The sequence below is a fragment of the Thamnophis elegans genome, chromosome 12 (assembly GCF_009769535.1).
Source record: "Thamnophis elegans isolate rThaEle1 chromosome 12, rThaEle1.pri, whole genome shotgun sequence".
Lineage (NCBI taxonomy): Eukaryota > Metazoa > Chordata > Lepidosauria > Squamata > Colubridae > Thamnophis > Thamnophis elegans.
Window position 1 is genome coordinate 9,652,627 of NC_045552.1, and position 10,460 is coordinate 9,663,086.

The window sequence follows — 10,460 nt, forward strand, 5'->3', positions numbered from 1 at the left end:
TAGCAATGTGAGAATACCTGACAAACAAGATGGGTTGTCTTTCCAACTACTGCAGGTCAACTTATTTCTGGGGATGCTTCTCAGTTTTCAGCTGCTCACCAATCTGATTCTTATGTCTTTTTCTCTTCAGACTCAAGAATCCAACCGAAATGGAAACTACACAGCCGCTCGAGAAAACTCCAGGCTGGCCCGCATATTTATCTATTGTGCAGTTGGGGTTGGTCTCGTTTTGTGGGTTCTGTACACCACCTTAATGTTTCGTCACTACTAGGCTTCCAACTGTTAGACATGCAAGTGAAGTCCGTAGAACATCAGGCATTCCACGAGGCTCTTATCACACAGCTTTACCCCAAAGCCTCAGTTGGGGGTAACGTCGTTGGCATCATTCCCTTCACGTGCACATGAACTGACTTGATGGTCACCAGTGGAACATGAGAAGTCTTCAAAGTCTTGCACATGAGCCCCACTCTTAACATTTTGGAAGTTCTCCCTAGCAGTAATCCATCCACATCAAGTGATAAATGTCATGTGGGATGCGGCTCTATGGTACCAAAAGATCTCCAGATGAAGGTCATAAGACGGTGGTGGATAACCTTTTTCTAAAGATGTGCCAACATTGGATGTGTGCATGATAGCACATGTGTGCATGCCCACCCACCTATGCATGAGGGAGTGACACTCTCCACGTACGTGACCCCCCACACCGGGGGGGGCAATTTTTGCCCTTCCCAGGCTCCGGAGCCTTTCATGAAGCCTGGGGAGGGCGAAAACTGCCTCTGGAAGGCCAAAAATCAGCTGGCCAGTGCAGGCATGTGTGCCGGGGCTGAGGGCTGCCATGCTGGCAAATATGGCACTGCCATAGGTTTGCCATCATGGTCATAGGAGGTCCATTGGCTACCTGGAACAATCACTTTAGCCAGGGTTATTAGTTTGTTTCTTACATGGATATAATTTATATTTCTATGGGTTTCCCTCTCCCTTTTGTTTATCACCAAAACAATATTGGTATATCAGACTGGGCATTTTGTTCAATGAACTGATGGATTACCTTCATATTGTCCAGGGGGAAAAATGGAATGGCCTTAATGTGAGTTTCAGCAAGTATTTTTTTTTCATTCATCTGCCTTTTTTTTTTTCATTTTATTCTACAGTTGGCCTTTAAATGGTGGGCTTCAAAATTACATTTGAATTAACTTATATGTAAGTTTAATTGCAATCAGTTAAATTAAATATCTCCTACGTATTTGAGCATTTCCCCTCTAGTCCCGTAACATTTCAGCCCTAACTTTCCCAGAGGTTTTCAGAGCTGTCTTCAAGGATTCAATCTAATGAGGAAATTAAATTTCCTGAAGGTTTGGGACTACAGCTTGCACGATCGTTAGCCATCCAAATATCTGGACAGGTCCCGCCTGCTCTCTGGGGCTCCCATCTAGCCAACCAACCTCCTTTACTCAACTGTAATTCTCCTCCATATTTCATAGATGAAAACAAGAGATCTTTTATCTTGATCTCTACCTGGCTTAACCCTTTAAGATTCATGCAAATGTGTGAGATCTGGGCCTGCACTTGATTCTGCGAGAGGTTTTCATCAGCTACTGAGCACTTCTTGGCGCTATATCAATCAATAAATCAATGCTGTAAAACTGCCGTGGTTTTTTATTTTCTTGTACATTTTCAATGGAGTTGCTTAGTTTCACCCAGTCTATGTTTGTACTTTTGGTTTTTCTTGCCTAAGTGTAAGATTTTATTTTCCTCTACATTGAATTTCATTTTGTTAGATAGGGCCCAGTGTTCAAACCTGTCAAGATCCATCTGGATCTTGAGCCTATCTTCTAGGGTGTTGGCTATTCCTGCCAGCTTAGTATCATCTGCAAATTTGATAAGTTCCCCTTCTATTCTCTCATCTAAGTCATTTATGAAGATATTGAAGAGTACTAGGCCTATAAGACGGAACTTGTGGTACACCACTGCTTACTTCCCTCCATGTAGACATAGAACTATTAAGAATTACTCATTGAGTATAATTTGTCAGCCAGTTTAGAAACCATTTGGTGGTGATGCTATCCAAACCACTTTTTTCTAACTTACCAAAAAAGTAGGTTATGACCTACTTTGTCAAATGCCTTGCTGAAGTCTTAAGTATATTATGCCCACAGTATTTCACTGGTCTACTAATTTAGTCATTATGTTGGAGACTGAAATAAGATTGGTCTGGCATGATCTGTTTTTAACAAAACCCATGCTGACTGTTATTACTTTACTCATTTCTAGATGTTGGCAGCTCTATTTTTTTAATTATCTTTTTCCACTTTTATTATCTTTTATTATCTGCATTGCCACACCCAGTTTGGGGTGCTTAAAGAAGTCACAGTAGTTGCTAGTAGTTGTTTTTCATACAGGAAATCTTACTCTGAGGTTTTCCTACCTCACCATAAATTAAACAATTCTTGCAGCCAAAGACAATATTCTAGTATTTGCTACTAGGCAGTTTCTGGTGCTCTGTGAGTTTTATTTCTTTATTGCGAACGTTTCATTACCAAACTAGGTAACAATATTTTCCTGCCTTTATTTCTTGGCAAAATAGGGTAAATTTCCCCCAGCTTCAGTCTTACATTTGGAATTTTCCCAATTACTTCATTATCCGGGGAGGGAGGGGAGGTCTTCCACTTCCATGGCTTTTATTTTTTTTTAGGTGCTTTCCAGTTGGTTTTTGACTGATGGGAAAGTCACTGCAGATTTCTTTCAGAAGTGATTTGCCCTTGCCTCTTTCCTAGGGCTGAGAGAAGCTGACTGGCCTAAGATCACCCAGCTGAACCTGAACTCATGACTTCCCAGTTTCTAGCTGCATGTCTTAAGTCTGCTGAGAATTTTTATTTCATTTTATTAATTTATTGGATTTTTATCCCATCTTTTATTATTTTTAGTAATAATTCCAGGCAGCGAACATACCTAATACCAGAGGTGGGTTCCTACCAGTTCGCACCTATTCGGTAGAACCGGTTCGTCAAATCTACCGAACCGGTTAGAAGAGGTTCCACCAGTGGACCCGGAAAGCAGGCCACACCTACAGAAGAGGTTCCAAAAAATTTTGAAACCCACCACTGGTCCTTGGATATGATTATTCTACACTATCATGCTCTTATTTATGAAACTCAGTGCCTCTGTGAAAGGTAAGGATGACTATTGCGTTCGTGGTGCAATCACAACATTGCGTGTGTTGAAGTTGTTTTAACGCAAACCAAAGATGCCTTTTAAAAAACAAGTTTACATCATATTCTTATGCATGCCAGTGCTGTGTGAGAGGTAATTTAAGGTGGTTCTGACAAGTGTCGTCGGCATCTTCATATCCGGTCACATGGCGGCAAGCCACTCCCATCCGGTCACATGGGCAGCAAGCCACTCCCACAAAGGAGGCCACACCCACAGAGTAGGTTCAAACAATTTTTTAAACCCACCACTGCCTAATACTCTTTCCTCCTCCTCGTTTCCCCACAACAATAGCCAATAGCCCTGTGAGGCGGGTTGGTCTCAGAGAAGGTGATTGGTCCAAAGTCAACCAGCTGACTTTCATACCTAAGGCAGGACTAGAACTCATAGTCACCTGGTAATTGGCCCAATATCATCCAGCCAGTTTTCATGCCTCAGGCAGGGCAAGAACTCCTGGCCTCCTAGCCAAGTTTCTAGCCAGATATCAATACCTTAAACTCAAAGGAAAATATTTTATTAATCTTTATTAGATTTTTATCCTTAGGTTTTTTTTTAAATAAATAATTTCAAAGCAGTAATGCTTAACACTTTTTTCTTCCTCCTATTTTCCTCACAATAACAACTCTGTCAATTGGATTGGACTGGGAGAAAGGGGAATCACCCAGTTAATTTTCCATGCCTAAAGGGCAACTAGAACTCACAGTCTCCTGGTTTCCAAGCCAGACTCTCAAACGCTACACCAAACTCACTATTATATATTGTAAAGGGAACCACTAGGGGGAAGTTCATTCTGTCAAAACTTCCTGTGGGAAGTGAGGGACACCTTCCTGCAGGGCAAGAGTCCCCCAAACTCTTCAGCACATCGATTCCTTCAAGTCACAGGTATTTTACGATTCGTAATTTTATGCCGGCTTGATGTGCTTGAGAATTCCCCACCCCAACAAAGAAACAAGGCTTCTGAAACAAGGCATGGAGTCCAACTGGGGTTTCTTCACTGAGGTTTTTTTTCTTTACACATTCAAGGACACCGATGCGCCTATGCGCCCACAGCAGAGTTCATTGCTTCGATTGCAAAGCACAAGTTGCGCCCCTTCCTGGATCGGGATGCTCTGTGCACAGTCACTCATGCCCTCGTCCTTTCTCGCCTGGACTACTGTAACGCTCTCCACATGGGGCTGCCCTTGAAGAGCACCCGGAAGCTTCAACTGGTCCAGAATGCGGCTGTGCAGGTTATCATGGGGGCACCTAGGTGCTACCATGTTACACCCCTTTTAGGCGGCCTGCACTGGTTGTCGGTTGTCTTCCGGGTGTGATTCAAGGTACTAATTATGACCTTTAAAGCGCTCCATGGCTTAAGCCCAGGATACCTGCGAGACCACATACTACCACCGGTAGCCTCCCATCGTCCAGTGCGATCCCACAGAGTTGGCCTCCTCAGGATGCCGTCGGCCAGGCAGTGTCGGCTAGCGACCCCCAGAGGGAGAGACTTCTCTGTGGGAGCCCCTTCCCTCTGGAATGAGCTGCCCCCGGAGCTTCGTATAATCCCCGACCTCCGGTCCTTCCGACGCGCCTTAAAACGTTGGCTTTTCCAGCAAGCCAGCCTGGCCTAAACAAAACAAAACAAATTATTGATCACTGTTAATTTTAATTTGATTTTTTTTAAAAAAAAATGTCATTGTCAATTTTATTTGGGTTTGGGATATTCTATTTAATTTTTTTTTAAACTTTTGTATTATGTGTTTCTTTTAATGTTGTATGCCTCCCTGAGTCCTTGGGAGAAGGGCGGCATATAAATCTAATAAACCTAAACCTAACAAGTAGATGGTCTTCTTGGGAGAAATGACAAGCAAGTTCCCACCCTTCAAGATAGGACTCTGGAGCAATTCAAACTGTACATGTTGAGCTGCAGTTCCAAAAGCAAGTTGGCGCATGTGTTTGTTTTCCTTTGTGCACTAATGCTAAGGAATGCTCCTTCCCTATCTCTCCTTCCTGCTTCATAAGGTCACCCACTGATAAGACTGGGGAACATTTTCCAAAGGACTTTGGCTTTGATAAGTGGAGATCTGCTGACATGTCGGAGCTCCCAGGAGTTTTAATGCAAGGTCTTATCAAGGTGCTCTAGAGCAGTGGTCCCCAACCTTTTTATCGCCGCGGACCAGTCAGCCTTTGATAATTTTACCGTGGCCCACTGAGCGCACGCAGGGGTGGGGGGGGCGTTCGCGCGCGCACAGCGGGCCACCAGCCAGTGCTGAGCGAGGCGTTTTCTGTAGAGCCGCAGGGAGACTGGGGAGACGTCTTCAGGGTCGCAGGTACACGTCAGCTTTGGGCCACACGTGCGTACCTGCGCGGGACTCTCTTCCCTGGAGCCTTTGCGCACGGCCCAGGAGCTTTTGCGCACGGCCCAGGAGCCTTTGCGCTGCAGCGATCATGTCCCCCGGCCGCTGCAGCGATCATGGCCCCCGTAACTTACAACTTTAGTTCTGAGAGCAATCCTCTTAATGTTTTCAGCAAAATTTACATTAAAACTGTGTTCATAATTTCAATTTCCTACTGATTTCACCAGATTTCTTTTAAATCGTTTGCATTTTTTTCCTATTATTGCAAAAATATTCCTACAATGTCCAACCTAATAAATATAAAGAATACCAGGAAAAATGTCAATGTAAAATTTTATTGAATATTAACTAGGTTGCTTCTTTTAAGCTATTTTAATGTTTTAAAAAGTAAAATCTGATTTGACAAAATTCTCAAGAGTAGTACATGAAAATTTGGCATAAACCTGCGTTATTCTTAGGTGAACATTCTGAGTAAGTTCTAAATAGCCGAATTTCTCTATTTCCTTTTGAGCCTGTATCCGCAAGACTCCATGCAACACATTCAAGGAACTCATATCCCTCCATGAAGTATGGAGCATTCCCAGAGTTTACAGAATACGCATCTTGACACCATATTTGACTCTTCACAAGGAGTAGAATACACAGCTATAAAACGGGAAGAAGCAGACTCGGTCGGGGGGCGGCAACGGGCGCTTCACCAGGCGGGTCGAAGGAGCCGCAGTCGGCTTGGCATTCGGGGCTGGGCGGGGGGCCTGGCGCACCGAAGCCTTCGCCTCTCGGAAGGGTCAGAGAACCGCCTGGCGACACGGGAGGTCGGCCGCCTGCCCCCTCCCCTCCATGGGAAGCACGAGGCTCCGCGTCCTTTCAGCCTGAGCGGCCGCTAGGCCAAGTGCGCGCCTTCGCTTCGGTGACAAAATGGCAGCCCTGGAGAGCTACTGTGGTGCCAGGCTGGGCGAAGGGAGCCGGCGGCGGCGGGAGGGCACCCTCCCCTCCCTCCCGCAGCGGAGCCTCCCTCGGCAACTCGGAACGGCGAAGCTCCCCAAGTTCCCCCGAAACGCTGCGCCCCTCCCCCCGCAACCTTAGTTTCTCCTTGGGAGGAAAATGCAGCGCCGCCCCCTCCTGCCCCCCCTCGTCATTCCACAGGGCAGGCGGGCCGGGCGAGTCCGCGGACAAAGTTTCGCCTCCCAGGCAGCCTCCGCCAGCAGCATCCCAAGTTTGGGCCGAGGCCGCCGCCGCCTCCTCCCTCCTGGGGCGAGCAGAGCAAGAGGGCGGGGGGGGATATCGGGCCTCCCCTCGCCCCCCCAGCCCTGCACATCTGGGGCGGTGGGGGGGGGCAGAGAAAGGGCGCGTTCATGAGGACTACAAAGTTGCAAATATGGCCCCCGGCCGCTGCAGCGATCATGGCCCCCGGCCGCTGCGCGGCCCGGTGCCAGGTACTCCACGGCCCGGCACCGGTCCGCGGACCGGGGGTTGGGGACCACTGCTCTAGAGAAGGGTGGTTAGGATGCAAAGATCCATGGGAAATCCATGGAGAAAGCCTTTCTCTCCAAATATTGCAGCAGGTATACCTCTAAGCCTCATTTTCAACCAACCACTTGCAGATAAAAAATTGAGAGGCATATTTATGAGGGCCGAGGCTGTGCAAAGCTTCGGCAAGAGACTGTGTTCCAACAAAACTTCATGCTAAAGCATTTGAAATACTGCAGACTTCTCCCGGTATTTAAAAAAAAAAGACCAAATCACTTGTTTTGCTTCTCCTTGTTCTATGGTTCTCCTCCTGCAACGATATCCTCAGAGGAGGCTTCTCTACATGTGGAGAACGTTTGCATTGGCATCCTTCAGTATCAAAGGACTATGGTATCGTGCTCTGGAAAGAGATATAGCTGGAGTGTCCTCTCAAGAGCACGAGGGGTAGATTAATAGGGAGGACAGACTGTTACCCAAGCAGCAGATCATTTTGGTTGCCACGATGTAGAAAAGATGCAGAGACTCTAGAAAGCGTGCAGAGAAGAGCAACAAAGAGAATTAGGGGACTGGAGACTAAAACATATGAAGAACGGTTGCAGGAACTGGGTATGCCTAGTTTAATGAAAAGAAGGATTAGGGGAGACACGATAGCAGTCTTCCAATATTTGAGGGGCTGCTACAAAGAAGAGGGAATCAAGCTATTCTCCAAGACACCTGAGGGTAAGATGCAATGGGTGGAAACTAATCAAGGAGAGAAGCAACTTAGAACTGAGGAAAAATTTCCTCATAGTGAGAACAATTAATCAGTGGAACAGCTTGCCTCCAGAATAGCAGTTAGCAATAGCAGTTAGACTTATATACCGCTTCATAGGGCTTTCAGCCCTCTCTAAGCGGTTTACAGAGTCAGCATATCGCCCCCACAGTCTGGGTCCTCATTTCATCCACCTCGGAAGAATGGAAGGCTGAGTCAACCTTGAGCCAGTGAGATTAGAACCGCTGAACTGCAGATAACAGTCAACTGAAGTGGCCTGCAGTACTGCACCCTAACCACTGTGCCACCTTGGCTTCAGAAGTTGTGAATGCCCCAACGCTGGAAGTCTTTTAGAAGATGTTGGATAGCCATTTGTCTGAAACAGTATAGGGTTTCCTGCCTAGGCAGGGGGTTGGACTAGAAGACCTCCAAGGTCCCTTCCAACTCTGCTATTGTATTTGTATTGTATTGTATTGAGACTACTGCTGATACACCACTACTGTTAAAGACAACTGAAAGCCACCTCGCTCATGAACGGGACGAGATGAAGACGATATCTTCCAATACGTGGAAGGAAAAAAATGTGGCATGTTTATAATGTCCTTTGCTTCTTCAACAGACTCAAAAAATAGAAATAAATATCTCAAGACAGCAGGCAGGGAACTGTGATCCAAATTGTGGGCGGAGGAGATCACACGTCCCGCCCCCCCCCCCCCCGTTCCTCCAGCACAGATTCTTTCATCCTCGGCGGCCGTGCAGGAGCCGAGGATGAATCGCATGAAATCCTGTGCGTGTCACCCCAAAAGGCTACGCGTGTCAGCACTGACACGCGTGTCATAGGTTCGCCATCACTGGTCTAGTTTAATGAAAGAAGGACCAGGGGAGACATGATAGCAGTCTTCCAATATCTGAGGGGTTGCTACAAAGAAGAGGGAGTCTTCTCCAAGGCACCTGAAGGCACGACAAGAAGCAATGGGTGGAAACTAATCAAGGAGAGAAGCAAGCTTGAACTAAGGAGAAATTTCCTGACAGTGAGAACAATAAATCAGTGGAACAACTTGCCTCCAGAGGTTGTGAATGCTCCAACACTGGAGGTTTTTAAGAAGTGGTTGGATAACCATTTGTCTGAAGTGGTGTAGGGTTTCCTGCCTAAGCACGGGGTTGGAGTAGAACAGGGGTTAGCAACCCGCGGATCTGGAGCTGCATGTGGCTCTTTCATCCCTCTGCTGCTGCTCCCTGTTGCTCAAAACATCCATCACAACTACCAATGTGTGACATCCGCTGACACACAATTATTGAGCTTTTCGACCCCCGGTAGGCCAACCATGGATAAATCCAAGAAAAGAAAAGTTTCAGAACAAAAAAGAGCCGAGGTGGCGCAGTGGTTAGGGTGCAGTACTGCAGGCCACTTCAGTTGACTGTTATCTGCAGTTCAGCGGTTCTAATTTCACCGGCTCAGGGTTGATTCAGCCTTCCATCCTTCCGAGGTGGGTGAAATGTGGACCCAGACTGTGGGGGCAATATGCTGACTCTGTAAACTGCTTAGAGAGGGCTGAAAGCCCTATGAAGCGGTATATAAGTCTAACTGCTATTGCTATATGTAATTCAACTATGTATGCTAGTTTTGTGGCCGTTAAGGAAATAGACAGACAGGGGAAGGGTTTTGTAGCTCCCGATATTTTCTTTCCTGTGGGAAACGAGTCCAAATGGCTCTTTGAGTGCTCAAGGTTGCCAATCTGTGGACTAGAAGATTTCCAAGGTCCCTTCCAACTCTGTAGTTTCTGTTATTCTATCACATTACATAAAAGTTTTTCACGTGGATTTTTTAAATGGCTCTGGGTTGAATGCCTTAGTTTTTCAAAGCACCATTTCATTTATAAAATAATTACTTTATTGAGAGCAATTGCCTTCAGAAGCTGTTTCTAGACTGCCAACTGAGACCTTAGTGGCCAATATAGAAAGGAATGGGGGGGAAATACTAATATCAAATTCTTTTTTTTTTAAATGTCTCATTTAATAAACCTTCCACTTTGGATACCTACTTCACCCAGATTGCAATTGGACAATCGTTTTGTCTAATGTGCACAGTATTCCTCTTCATAAAACGCATGAAGGCAGCTTAATGCAGAATTTTCTATATTAATATTCCTTTGGAGAGAGGGAAAAGAGTTATTCTGTGCTATTTGAAAAAGCACAAACGTTAAGTGACGGCTAAGTTTTGGTTTGGACATTGGTTTGAAAACATAAAATTTGATATGTCATATTTACTTATTTATCTACTAGCCTTTTTTGTTTAAAAGAAAGAACAAGGCGTCCTTTCACACTATTCAGCTCCAAGTTCACAGATGCCTAGGTGTGCTTGGTACAGGAGGAGATATAGTAAAAGGGGCATTCCAAGGTGGCCTTCAGCTGGATGGCTGTGTGTGTGTGTGTGTGTGTGTGTGTGTGTGTATTTTCTGTCCTCTCTTACAGGGCTGTCTCCTCTTGGTGTGTGACTTCAAAAACACGTAAGCAAGACCTGGCTATACGGTGCATGGAGCCACCCCTCATTCTTAGGGGAGGTTGGCAGCCACAAGAATTTATAAAAGGGAGTTTATAAAAGTGTCATCCGTTTACTCAGTTGCAGAGTCCGGCATCTCCTGCAGCCTTCAGCACCAAGTTCCCCCTTCAGCCCGTCTTGTTGACCTCAAGGACTCACC